The sequence below is a fragment of the Oryx dammah genome, unplaced genomic scaffold, assembly GCF_014754425.2.
Source record: "Oryx dammah isolate SB20612 unplaced genomic scaffold, SCBI_Odam_1.1 HiC_scaffold_9, whole genome shotgun sequence".
Taxonomy (NCBI): Eukaryota; Metazoa; Chordata; class Mammalia; order Artiodactyla; family Bovidae; genus Oryx; species Oryx dammah.
The window spans coordinates 16253422-16268297 of record NW_024070193.1 but is presented as its reverse complement, the minus strand read 5'-3'; the positions used below and the strand labels follow the sequence as shown (position 1 = coordinate 16268297).

The 14876-nt window shown below is 41.4% G+C and overlaps 1 protein-coding gene across 3 annotated transcripts in view; it reads left to right on the top strand.

Annotated features, from left to right (window-relative positions):
• The window catches only part of ARHGEF3 (Rho guanine nucleotide exchange factor 3), a 306250-nt gene that overhangs the window by 164785 nt on the left and 126589 nt on the right, over positions 1-14876 (top strand). The gene's annotated exons all lie outside the window — the stretch shown is intronic.

Below are 14876 nucleotides of genomic sequence, written 5' to 3'. Positions count from 1 at the left end.
GTGCTGGATTTCAGTAGTTTTCTTTGTGTGGCCTCCTTGTCTCCCCAGTGACACAGTGGGGAAGGCTCCCTGGGCAGCTGGTGCTCTCATTGTCTAGGGACTGGGGGTCAGGATTCTGGCCTCCACTGTGCTCCCCATGTCTGTTCATCATTCACACTCCCTGGAACTTTAATCTTCATACGTGCATGGTAGATCAATCTAACATTAGGGCCTGGTCCTCCTCCTCCACAGACACTGCAAAAGCCACTGTTGTGAGATGAAGCTTCTATGCTAAGAATTAAGAACTGGGTCATGGTGCTGGCTCTGTCTGTAACTAACAATGTAATCTTGGGCAAGTCATTTCCTCTCTATGGGCCTCATCTGTTAAAAAACAATGTTGAGATACAGTCTTTAAATCACTGTAAAAATTTGAAGCTCTGTTGAACACAGATTATTGGGTTCTCACCTGATAACATTTGTTTACCCGTATAAGCAGTGCTGTCTTAGTTATTTTTAATTGTGGCAGAGTTTTCTATGATACACGTAGCTGTGACGGAGGGAGCCTGCGCTAGCTATAGTTAATGTATTCGCACATCTTTATTTGCCACACGGCGTTTGTTCCAGTCTTTAGACCATCAGATTGGTGGGTTGGACCAGTTTATTCTGTTGCTATGGTAATAGGACAAAAAAGACGATGTTCTTCTTGCTTTTACTTTACTCATTGAATCTTTTATTGTTGACAAGTGAAGTCTTTGAAACTTTCTTTAATGACAACAAGTTTTGTGCTGTTTGCAAATGTTTTTAATTTTGTGGCAATTATTAGAATTATTGATGTTCAGAATATATAGAGCTCTTAGCCATCATATAGTCCAGTCCCCTCACTTTGAAAATTAAGAAATAGAAGCCCAGGGAAGTGTAGTGATTTAATAAGACTTTAACCTAGATCATTTCTAAGATCATGCCTCATCCTATGGTTTTCCTGAACTATGTTTATTTTTCAGAAAAACACGTCTCTAGAAGCTTTATTCAAAGAACTACTAAACTCTTTTATATGAAAGGATTATTTGCAATCATGAGTTCTGATTTGGTTTTCATGTTGATCGGCATCCATGACCTTACCTTCTGATCAGAGTCATCTAAGCTCATATAATGAATTATTTGATGTCTTTTCTCCTTATGCACAGAGAAGGCAATGGCACCCCACTCCAGTACTCTTGCCTGGAAAATCCCACGGACGGAGGAGCCTGGTGGGCTGTAGTCCATGGGGTCGCTAAGAGTCAGGCACGACTGAGCGACTTCACTTTCACTTTCATGCATTGGAGAAGGAAATGGCAACCCACTCCAGTGTTCTTGCCTGCAGAATCCCAGGGACAGGGGAGCCTGGTGGGCTTCCGTCTATGGGGTCGCACAGAGTCGGACACGACTGAAGCGATTTAGCAGCAGCAGCAGCTCCTTATGCAGCCACAAAAGATACATCTCCCTCCCTTGCTGTATCTCTTAACCATATCATATCATGTTTTGTCACAGTAAAGAGACTTTCATGGAAGAGTCTACCTTTATGCTTAGGGATTCACCTGTGGCCAAACTCCTTTCTGATTTCTCTGTTATTTTTTCCCGTTTCTTGGCAAACAGATTCCAGAACCTGGGCAGTTTCCTGCAAGTATTATCATGTAATATTATAATCATTATAAAACTTAAAAGAATCCTAGAAGCTGTTGGAGGACATGAAAACTGGTGTTTTGCAAGTTTCCTGACAGTCCAAGCTGTACAGAGATGATGGGGTGTGTGAGAGACACACATGTGGCCACAGAGGAAGGTACTACTGATTTTCAGTGCCTTGCACCTAACAGGTATTTGGTAGAGACGAGTTGAATGAACTAGCGGATAGAGCCACTCATGAGAAGATTGTAGCCATAAAGGCTGCAATGTCCGAGTAAATATCTGAGTCCCGTAAATTAATAGATAAATGGCTTTGTAGTCTCCCCCAAGGTGCTTTTTAAATGGTGATGTCCAGCAGAGTCACAGCAGCATTAATGAAGAGTTGTTTTGCGCCTGTTTCTATGTGTAGTGGAAAGTATCTGAAAAAAAAAGGTGGGTTCCAGTGGATGACTCATACCGGAAGATGCGAGGGCTTGGGAAAGTAATATTGGTAACTCTCAATTTTGATTCCACTTCATAAGTGGAAAGACGTTCACCAGATGTATGCTTGAACATGAAGTTGCTGAATAGGGGACAGGGATCTTTGGGGGATCGTGGTCAAGTTTCCATCGAGTCCTAGCCCAATGCTGTACAATGAGCTCTTCATAGATACTTACCGGTTAGTGAATTTTAACAACAACGAAAAGAGTGGATCTTCCCAATGTGTATGTGGAATTCAACACATGTACCCCCTTTCTAGAAATATATCTGTGACGTAAAGTTGGGAAGTGTTAACACAAAAACTTTCTGCCTTTGATTAAAAGCATAGATTGGTGTCTGAGTGTGGATAACACCAAACATTCTCGTTGGTATCTTGCTTTATTTTAAAGCCTCAGATGACAATTCTGGTAGGTGCCTGCTAGATGGTTTTCCTTCTGAACTCCTGCAATCTCCTATTGAACTTGAACTTAGAGATCAAACAGGAGTGGGGAAGCTAAGAAAAGAGAGTATCCTTACAGAACAGGGATCCTCAGTTGTTTGGGGGTGGGGTGTGTCATGGACTCTTTTGAGAATCTGATGATAGCACTGGGCTCCAGACAATTTTATAAGATTGACATATGATTTTGTGGGCCTCACAGAGCCCAGCCAAGACCCTAAGTGAGGAATTCCTCTTACAAAGGAAACTGGAAGAGTCTTAAGGCATGGCGACATATCTCCTCAGAATTATTCTTCCACCTTCCACCTCCAGCACTTGGTGAAAAATGAATTGTGACTGGAGAGTCTACACTAGTTGACAAAATAATTGGTCTCTAATTTTTCACCACCACTTTACCACTTCACTCCACTGGCTGAGCCCCCAGCTTTCTGGCAGGATAGAACACAAACTATTCCAGAGCGGGCGGGAAAAGCAGAGTATATTTTTTAACACTTTTGAGAACAATTTGCAAAGTGGAGAATGCTCCTAGAAGCCACCTACACATCTTGTCTCACGTCAGAGGATATGAGTGGGATGGTTTCAGGGACATCGCTTCCTCCACAGCACTTTTCTCGTTTGAATTCTAGTGGGCGAGAGACTCCCGAGTGAAGAGCTGGGTTTCATGGTCCCTCAAGCAAGGCCCTTGGCAGAAGAGTCACGTGTGACCCTGATGCAGGGCATCATCATCAGGGCTTAGCATCAAACATCCTTTATCAAAAAATATACCAATGTTGGGATAGGCATAAGAACAGTTTCCAATGACGAAACAGTGTAAAAGATAAAAAGGAGTATATGTTCTTTGTTGCAGATTTGGAAAATGTGAACACTACACTCTTACCTCAAAGTAGTGGCTACATTTTGATGTATTAACTTTCTAGGGTTATATACACTCACTTAAAACTTTTAATTATGAAATATTTCAGACATGCAAAGTGGTATAAAGGATAATGTCAAATTCCAGGTAGCTACCAATGCAACTAAAGACATTTGCCCTTAACGACGCCACAGGCCCTTAAAAAAATCCCTTGCTCTGCAGTGTTTAATATTTATTGTTGCCTTCCCTGTCTATAAACTTGCTATGTACATGTAGCCCTAAATAGCACATATGTTATCAACCGACTTTTAAAAGTTTATGTAAGCACACAGTTTTAATGGCGATCATAACACATAATTAATTTATTCCTGTATTTTCCATTTACTATATTGAAATCATGTCACCACAACCTGAAACATTCTTCAATAACATTATTTTAAATAACCATACTTTGTCAAATGGATGCACCAAGTTTATTTAGCCAGTCCTTCCTTGGACATTTAGATTAGTTGCAGTTTTTACTATTACAAATACCACTGATGGGCATCCAAGAATATCTTTGTATGATTCTTATATCAGTAGGATAAAATATAAATTTCCTGGCTGAAAGGGAATGAGTATGTTTTAAACCTGTTCACAGGTTTTACTCCTGGCAGTGAGAGGTAGAAATTCAGTTCAGAGCCTTCGAGCATCTTGTGTGGAAACTCAGAATGGGAGATTGTTCTCAGTTTTCTTTGCCACATTCTCTTTCAGCTATATCGCTGGTCCCTTGCTAAGTGTGGCTTTATGTGGGACATTTGCTAACACCTCCTCTTTGGGAGGAGCCCCTCCTGTTGCCCTTTCAGAGCCCAGGATCTCTCTTACCTGGCAGGGAGGGACTGGTAGTGATGGAGTTGGTGATGGGGCATCCCCACAGGATCAGGTGGCTGAACTATAATTGGGGTTGGGATGAGACCCATTTAACCCTCACAGCAGTCCTCTGACCATGGATGTTATCATACCCTTTTTGTAGATGAGAAAACTGAGGCTCAGAGAAATAAGAAATTCAAGGCCAGGAGAGCTGGCCCCCACAGCTTCTCCATGCTGCCTCTAGTACAGGAAGGAGAAAGCATTTGGCTCCAGGGCTTCTGGTGATGGATGATGGACAGGATGTTGAGCTGGTCTTTTTGGCGATCCCGCTTTGAGGTTTATGACAGTGCACCTTCAGAGTACTATAACCTGTGCTTTCCAGTTACTTACCCTGTTACATGGGTAAAGGGTAAGTAACTGGAAGCTTTCCTATCTCAGTGAAGCTAAATGACGTTTCTTTGCTGGGACATGTTAAACCAGACATGAAACAGCAGCAGGATTATTTTATCTCTGCTCAGCAGAGTCCAGATAATTACAAAAGATACCATTTCTGTGGTTTTGTTTCTCTTGGTCTGTTCTGGAACTTGCTAACTGGGGAGATTAGCCTTGCCCTGACCAGCATGAGGCCTTGATGAATTATGTGGGAGATTTTAATAATGCTCTTATCACCGAGGAGACCAGGCCTGCCCCTGAGACTGGGTTGTCAATAGCGCATATTTATATTTAACCTGATGGAATTTTTTTTTTCCTTCTGTTTTGGAATTACAACCTGGTCTTGCTGCCTGTGAAATGATCTGGGCCTACAGTAGTGGAGATCCTGTGTTGAGTCTCAACCCAAATCTCTGATGGCAGATCTGCTCGTTGTTGACATGGGCACATTTAATCTTGCTGCTGTTACTGTTGTTTAGTTGCTAAGTCTTGTCCAACTCTTTTTGTGACTCCGTGGACTATAGCCCGCCAGCCTCCTCTGTCCATGGGATTTCCCAGGCAAGAATTCTGGGACTCATGGGAATTCCTAGGCACCTCTTCCTCCAGGGGATCTTCCCCACCCAGGGGTTGAACCTGTGTCTCCTGCATTGGCAGGCATATTTACCTTCTTTATCTTGCCTTTGGCCTAATCAATGGTTGTTATTTCACAGTGTATTCACTAAGGTCTTTTCTCTTTGATCCACCTCTTCAAAAGCACAGTGACAAAGGAATTCCTGGGAGCTTCAGGACATGCTCTCAGAAGCTGATCATGGGACAAAGTGTCAGTCACCTTCTTTTGTCCCCCTTCAGTGACCCCCATGGAGCCCAGGATTATTGAGGAATCCTGTATTCTGAGTATACCTAGTTGTTTGAATTTGTCATCAGAATTACAGACTTTGGAAGTTTAGAGATTAATCACCTTCAGTTTCTCCACCTGTAACCTGAAATCCTAGCAGTGTCTTGCCTTAGAGTTATAAGGATTAAAGTAAGTTAATTCACGTGGACCATATAGTACCTGGCCCTTGGTCAGCACAAAATACACTAGCTGTTGTTGCTGTTGATTTCATAATACAGTATTGATTCTGTGGTTCAGTTTGAGGATGTCATTGTCACAAATGTTCCATACATAGAACTGATTATGAAATTTAAAAAAAAAACAGAATATAAAGAGATGTATACAAGGAGTTTTATTACAGCATTTTAAGATAATAGCCATAAGCTCGAAACAGCATGAGTGACTAAATTATATAGAGACTTGTAAATGTATTGCAAAATAGAAGTGGAAAGTGTGATTACAGAGCACATAACTGTGTAAGTTATGCCTCTAGATGGTTAGGTATATATGTGTCCACTTGAAGGAATATGCGTGGAAGAACATACACTACATTGTGGATAGTGGTTACATTGGGAGAATGGGTTTACAGGAAGGGGTGGTTGAGTTCCAGGGCTTCTTAACCTTTTGCATCTTGTGAAACCTATGAACCTCCCCCCACCCCCAAGACTGTTTAGATGTGCTTAAAATACAATACATGATTAGGACAAAACCCACTTTTACTGAAATATAGTTATCAAAATATTTAAAAACAAAATTGTGGTAAGAGTTACATATGTGCTTCTTAATTAATGCATTAAGTAACAAGATCTGGCAGCAAATCCAGCGTCTCATACACCTTTCATGAAATGATGAGAGTAAATGATATTTTGAAATACCCTTACCAGCCACACTGTGATTTGAAAACACAGTGATTTTTATGGTGACAAAGTTATGGGTCTGCTAGTGCTTCTGTGATTTGTGGTCTCCATTCATAAAGGAAGTGCTAAATTTCACTTGTTAGTAAAATTGATCTTCAGTGGGTTTTTTTTTCCATCCAAGCTCACAGATGCCCTGAATTGAATCCGTGCAATCCTTGGGCTTCTGAGGATTTTAGATTAAGAATCCCTGTTTAAAACACTCAGTCTGTTATGATAAGCTTTGTACTGTTACTTTAGTACTTCAAATGACTAAAATTTTTTTAATATAATAAATATAATTGATTTTGACCTGCTGGTATATGAGGTTGTTAGTGTTTTAAAGGAGGGAAAATAGAACATTACATAAAATTAAAGGATGGGGATAATGATGATAATGTTGTTTTTAGAAAGTTTTTGTTATAAGCATTAAATCAGTTCAGTTCTCAACTCTTGGTGTTTGTTTATATTTTTCTTTGAGACCAGCTTAGCTTTTTTAAATAAATGACTTACCTCACCCCAGTAGTTTAGTATAAGATCTTTTATGCTTTTTCTGCTATTGAAAAACAATTTTAGGGTAGAAAAATGTCCTTGTTTTTAAAAGATGAATACTGGAGTATTTAAAATGTCATTATATCTGCAATTTATTTTTGAATATTTTATTATAAGTTGTAAATTAAATATTTTTAAAGAAAAAATTTATTTTTAATTACACAGGTAACACTGCTTATATATTCCCACAATTTAAAAACAAATGAGAGATGGAACTAACAACCCATTAACCATCCATGGTCCCACTTACCTTCTTAGGTATAATCTGGTTATTTATTTAGTCTCCTCCCAGATATTTAGATATATAGATAGATATAGCTATGAAAGTGAGTCTGCGGTGGCTTTGTAAAGATGTGTTGTCATTTTTTTGTTTTACTTTGCAATTTGCTTTTTTTCTCTTAAATTGCCTATTTTTTAGAGCAGTTGTAGGTTCACAGCAAAATTGAGCAGAAAGAACAGATAATTCCCATATGTCCTCTGCCCCTACACATGTACAGTGTCCCCCCAGTGTCAGCATCCCCCACCGGAGCGGTACAGTGTGGCAACGGATGACCCTACCTTGACACATTGTTATTATGCACAGTCCATAGCTTACGTTAGGGTTCACTTGGTGTACTTTCTCTGGGTTTTGACACACTTGTAATGATGTATCCGCCATTATGGTATCTTCAGCATAGCCCTGAAGATGCTCTGGGCTCTGCCTGTTCGTCTCCCTCTCATCTCAGCCCCTGGCAACCATCCATCTTTTTACTGTCTCCATAGTTTTACCTTTTCCAGAATGTCATACAATTCTTTTCAGACTGGCTTCTTTAACTCAGTAATAGCCATCAAGGGTCCTCCAAGCCTTTTCATGGCTTGAGAGCTCTTTTTTTTTTTTTTTTCCCCTTTAATCACGGAAATAATATTCTGTTGTATGGATGTACCATAGTTTATTTATCCATTCGCTTAGTGAAGGATATGTCTCATTGTTTTAACTACTGCTTATTTTTGCACAAGACAAATGGGTCATAGTTTATTTTAACAGCATTCTCCATTGAGGGGCATTTTTGTTGTTTCCAGTATTTCCTAGTTACAATGACCATCCTCATATTCCAGAGCAAGTAGTGAGGTAGATGCAAAAAAGTACCTGTGTACACTGGTTATTTTAAAGTTAATATGAATAATATAAGTTGCCATTTTTATAATTCAAATTTTTGTGCACACAGTTAAAAACCAAACTGTTTCCAAATGCAGAACTGAACAGGCCATAAGAATTAATAGAGAGGAAAGGTTCTTTTGTCTCCATCATGAAGGCTTCATTTAAATAAAGGCTGTGCAACTATTAAACTTGTATATCTCCAGAAGTGTATTCCTTTTCTGTCATCCATGGTTAAAAATACAAAACTACAGTTGTAAATTCAAAGGAAAAGTCTTGTTATATTGACCAAGATTACCTCTCAACTGCTTTTAAATTGTTGTAGTTTATCATTGATTCTATTTTGACTAGATTATTTGCAGTAAAAAGTCACTAGAAAATAATTGTTTAAAAATACTTTTCTTATAGTTTTTTTTTTTTCTGAAACATAGCCTGGGTCTGTTCACCTGAAAATTACATAAATAATCTTGGTTAGAAAGTACCATCCGGGCTTCTATTCCCAGCTAATTGAGTTTTTCCTCTAAATGACTTATGTAATTTCATCAAGCCTCATCTTTGATCTGGTTATATAGTCCTAGTTTCAGTAACAGAAGCTGTTTTCTTTCTTCTTTCTCTTCTTATTTGTGTCTGCTGCCCCTTCTCTGTGAAGAAAAGGTGGTAGGTTGACTTTGTTCCCTTAACATTTATTGTGTATAAACTTTTACATTATTGGATTATTACTTGTATTTTGGAGGAACTTTTGAAAAATGTAAAAAGAATGAAGGATCCATGAGAATACTCAGGATTCACATGTCTTCCTCCACCCAGCTCTCTAACTTAACACTGCTATGCCTGGCTCATTTTATGGAGAGAATCAATCAATATGAGCAAGTGGTTTCTCTGTGAGCTACATTCATAGCTGGTATTGAAGGTGAAGTGTTTGAATCTTAGGTTTATTATCTTCAGTGGTCCAAATGCCAAGTTTTGGGTTAACTCCTTAGAAATCCTGCAGGGAATTCAAAGTGTTTATTTTGCTTCTTTTTTTAGCAAACTGACTTTTTTTTTTCCCCTCTTAGTTACATAAATGAGATTTCTTTTACTCCCACACAACTCAAAACATCAGCCTCTAAAATTGAAATCTTCTACTGAACACAAAAGTCAATAAATCTAAACTATCTTTTTCGCCTTTATTTGCCAAAGTGATGCTTTTGCTAGCCAGGTCTGTACGAATTCTATCCAAGGAGATACTTATTTCTATAGAACTAATGAGTTCACTTGCGTATTGTTTACTGCATTCATGGAAGTGATTCATGCACTAATTCAGTTGACTGGTATTTATTGGACTGTACTGTGTGTCGGCACAAGGACACTGAAGGAAGAGAAACTTAAGGAGTCATTCATCTGCAGATAGTGGGAATTGCATACCGTTTTGTTACAAGTAACCAATCACAGAGAAAGCATGTTTTAGCTTTTTACCCAGGACTGGTTTTATCCTTTCTGTAAGGAAATAAATCCAATTATCAGGATTTGTTTTGAGGGAGAGAAATTTTGCTATGTACTCTGCTTGCTAACCTTTTTCTCCTAGAGAGTATCCCTGAAGTCGACTTATTTCTTGCTGATCATCCCAGAGGTTCAACTGTGGATGTACTTCACTTTATTTTAGGCAAAACCTGACCCTGAGAAGTTATAGTCTTGCAGGTGAGCTTTGCATCTGTGCTCTCCATAGAGTGAGCTAGCACTGGGTTTCAAAGCAAGAGCCCTGGAAGGAACCTTAGAAATTATCTAGTTGAATATATTTCATTTTGTAGATGTGGCAGTTGAAGCTGAGACATGTTGCATGTCCAGCCCAAAATGATCAAGGAAGAACAAGAGTATATTTTAGAGGATTTGTGTTCCGGATTGTACTTTAAACTCAGGAGGAGGTAGAAACTAACAGTTCTGGTTCGCCACTTCTAGCTGTGTGGCTTTGCACAGTGTATTCAACTTCTCTGTGTTATGGTTTCCTGGGCTGGAAAATGCAGGTGACAGTAAGGTTGCTGTAAGAATTCAGTAAGATAGTGCACCTAGGGCTGGGGCACAGTGCCTGGCACAAGCAAGCACTCGATTGCTGTTGATAATGCAGAATATCCAGGAGCCATGGGACAAGACACAGGCAGAGATACTGTCTGTTTCTGGCATTGCTGCAAAGAGTGCTGGTATGTACCCAGCTCTCTATCAAGATTTTGTTGAGTGGATTTTTTCCCAGTGGAAACTTGGTAATTCTCATAGAGAATAAATGACACTGGGAAGGGGAAAATAAAGATTTTTATGGGTTGCTTAAAACAAGACAGCTGGGAAATTCTATGCCCTTTTAGGGGAAACAAGTTTGTTTTTAAATGTATTTATATTTTTAATGTAAAGATGTTGTGATATGTATTTAAATGAGTAAATCATCATAATCAACAGGAATATTTAACTGAATGCCTCAACTGTTGATTTCGTTCTGCAAAGCTTTGTTCCGAGCCCCGCTGTTGTGAGCAGCAGGTGACTGGTGGTGACACCTCCGTCAGCTCTGCCTCTCAACAGAACCACAGCCACACCATTGTCACCTGCTCCAGCTGGTCCACCTTCCTCCGGCTCCCGTTATCTCCATGAAGTCTGCATGATCCAGGAGCTTCCCTGCTTCTACCCTTGACCCTCTGTTGTTCACTCTCGGCACAGCAGCTGGAGGGGTTGTCTTAAGGCTAAATCACGTGCTGTTTCTCTCACGTCCCCCTCCTCGCTCAGCGTCATTGCTGCATCCGGAGGTCCTACCCAGCGAGGTCGTGTTGCTACTCCTGGACCTCGTCACCTCCACACACTCTTTTCCCTGTGCTCCCACCACTCTGGCCTTTTTCTTCTTCTACGCTCACACTTCAGGGCCTCGGCGACTGCAGTCTCTCTCCATTTGGAAAGCTCTTTCAGGCACCCCTGTGGCTTACTTCCCATTTTCCGTCAGGTATCTGCTCAAATGTTCTTAGGCTGGCTTTTGTGACCCCCACCCTACCCCCTACCCCCGTAGAGCAGCATTTCATTCCCCACCCTGCCACCCCACCCTAGCATTCCCTGCTCTTCCTACCTGACTTTGTATTTTTTCCTATATGGTATTTATCATCACCTGCCACATGTTTTTTTTTCTTTATTAGTATCTGTCCACACTACCAGAGAAGGCAGTGGCACCCCACTCCAGTACTCTTGCCTGGAAAATCCCATGGGCGGAGGAGCCTGGTGGGCTGCAGTCCATGGGGTCGCTAAGAGTCAGACATGACTGAGTGACTTCACTTTCACTTTTCGCTTTCATGCATTGGAGAAGGAAATGGCAGCCCACTCCAGTGTTCTTGCCTGGAGAATCCCAGGGACGGGGGAGCCTGGTGGGCTGCCATCTATGGGGTCGCACAGAGTCGGACATAACTGAAGTGACTTAGCAGCAGCAGCAGCAGTCCATACTACGATACAGCTTTCGTTTTGTTTTCTGCCGTATTTCCAACATAGGGGGTGATATCTGGCACAGAGCACGTCTACCTGATACTTGTCGGATAAATGAATGAGTGGCCACTTCAGTGATCATGTTTTGTGCTGTCTTTGGAAGGTTACTGTAAACATGAGCTGGATTTATCTTGGTGACATTGTAAGAATATCTGTCTTCCTCTACAGACATATTTGCATTCCCTCCTTTTGGAAGAAAATCCATAAAACAAGAGGCAAAACCAAGGCCTACCTGAAGAGACTGTGTGGTGTACAAAGCGAGCTAAGTGAACCTAATGCCAGGCTTTCATGAGCTAACGATATAAGTCAGCCTGGAGATAAGAGGATATAAGTGTGGAATGTACATGTGATTTCTACAGATGTGGAATCATTGATGCCAACGCTTTCATATTTCACTCACTTTGTGCTGCAGGAATCTCTCAGGATAATGGTAGGAACAGAAATTTTCTGTTACAATGAAAAGCATTCCCTTTCGAAGTCTCAGCTCCTTTCCATCTAACTGGTATTCATTGAGTGCAAGGCCCTGTTCCTGGTGCCCACCACGTGGGGAGAGGAGGAGAGATACATGCGAGGAGTTTGTCAGATGCACTCATCTCTGGATGATCCCAGTTAATGAAAAGGAGTGTATTCTGGGCCAGTTAAAACAGTGGGCTACTGGACATTAACTGCAGCTCAGCCTGGACTGTGTTCGGCGATGACATTGAAATGTGCGCTTGTCTTGCCTTCTTGAGCATTCTCAGTGTACTCCTGCTCAGTTGCTCAGTTGTGTCCGACTCTGTCGGTCTGCAGCCTGCAGGGCTCCTCTCTCTGTGGGATTTCCGAGGTAAGAATGCTGGAGTGGGTTGCCATTTCCTCCTCCAGGGGATCTTCCTGACCCCAGGGATCGAACCCACCATCTCTTGTGTCTCGTGCATTGGCAGGCAGATCTTTTTACCACTGAGCATTCTCAATACGGTGAAGAAAATAAGGGAGCCACTTTGGAGAGACCCAGCTTTGTTGGACCTGGGAATGTGCCAGGTTAACCCAACTGGACGTGGGTGGAATTCTGTCCCACTCTCCCTCCAGGGTTAGTGGAGGTGCCTCACCTGGCAAAGTGATGCAGACCCCCTGCTGTACTGACCTACCTCCTCTAGCTTTGTGTGTTTAGCTTATCTTACTTGGAAAAGGTAAATACGGTTGTGGTTTAAAGTGCCTTTTATTGACTATAAACTTCAAAGACAGTGGAAAACTAAATAAGAGGTGCTGATGGACCCAGAAATGAACCTGACGATCTGTTCAGCTCATTCATGCTAATAACTTGAAAGGTGGCTTTTTAAAAAAAAAAATTGCAAATAACCCAAAAGGCCGATGATTTATCTGTGGCTAACAGAGGTGACTGCACTTTGAGCAAGATGTCCAAGTTCAGTGGTACCTCATCAGCCATGAGAACTGGCTAAATTTCATAGAGGAGACAGAGAAAACACTCTCTTTACCATGGTTTGGTTTTTCACACATTTGAATATTATGGCTAGCTGAAAAATCCTGGGCTTTAAAATATTGTACGTTATCTTCCTTTACTGCAGTTATTTCATGTTGTTTTGCCTTCACAGGAGAACAGAGTTTACTCATAATTATGTTTCTGAAGTGCCTTTTCTTCATCACTGTTGACACCTCGCCGTGTTTGCCTTGCTCTTTTTTCTGTAGCAGAACACTTCTTTATGTCCAGCCCAGGCTTTGCCACATCGCGTTCTCTGCCTTGCTGCTGCTTTAAGTTTTGCTCCGTCCCTCATGATGGTCCGTCTCTGGAATACAACCAGCAGCTGAGGCTGAAGTTTAATTTACATTGTTGTCTGATTGCAGAAATAGGCCCGTCCTGTGCTCGCTGTCCCCACAGGGAAGTGGAGGAGTGTCTGAAATGAGAAATGAGCCGGCTGTTGGCGACAGGCCTGAAGAATGTGTCTGAAAACAGGGATGGCATGAAGGGAGGGTTATCTCTATGTGGTATATAATGAAAGGCTTGATTTATGGGGTCTCGGGAAACCACAGTAAGGGGCAAAATTGCCGTTGGGACCCCAGAGGTTTTGTTTAGTTTGGGAGTTTATGTTTGACTGAACGTCTTAGGTTGTTGGCAGAAGAGGGACATTTTACTGAGCAGATTTTGAAATGTTATTATATTTTATGTGATGTGGTCCTACAGACGCAAGCAGGCTTCTGAGAAAAGGCTACTGAATCACTTCCCTGTCTCCTAGAAAGGTCTGCCATAAGTGGCATTGATCATTGACTAGCTTCCTGATGTACAGGTGACTTAGAAGCCGTTTCTAGACTTCTAGACTCTTAAGTTCTTGAGGGCCTTACACATATTTTTAAAAATCTTTTCCTCATTTATTCTTTTATTCATAGTCACGTTGATTGGGCATCTCTGATACTCACACTGTGGTGGCGATGAGAGGATAAAATGGGGAACAAGCAGGGCAAGGTGACTTACACCCCAGTGATGAGGTAGATATTAATTAAAAATCACAGTAATAAGAACATAATAACAAGTGGAAATAAAAGCACAGGAAACATGTAGCTATGAGAGCATTTAACCAAGGACCGTGATCTAGTCATGAAAGGTCAAGAAAAGCTTCTTTGGGGAAGTGAGACTGGAAAGAAGGGGGGTGTTAACCAGGTTAATGGGGAGAGTAGAAGAGTTGCATCATTGTGATAGCATGTGCAGAGGTCCTGTGGCAGAGTGGGGCATGCTGCTTTAAGGCATGTGTGGCTAGCGGGTGGTATGGAGCAAGACTAGAGCAGTCAACAGGAGCCAGACCATGTAGAATCTCAGAGAACTTTCTCATGAATGAGGCTGTTATCCTAAGAACAGTAGAGAATCACTAATGGGTAGGGGAGAGGGTAAGCAAGGGCACGAGTTGCATTTTGAGAAGACTCCTCAGGCCGCTGAGTGGAGAATGGCTCAGAGGAGGCCAAGGTTAGATGCCGACGACCAGTAGGAGGCTGTGTCACTTTCCTGGTGATGATGATGATGTCATCCACGACTTAGCTGGTTGTGGAGCAGATGGGTTTGAGGGACATGTGGAGAGCTTTGCATCTTTACTGCCTTGTCTTGAATGGGCACTTCTCAGCATGGATTAGGAGACTTAGGTTTTATTTGGACTTCTATCATTGTGTAGTTATCAGACCTTGTACTTGTTCCTTCACCTCTCTGGTCCTTGGTTTCCTCATCAATAAAATAGTAAGAGGTAAGAGTACATAATTTTCAGTGCCAGAATGCT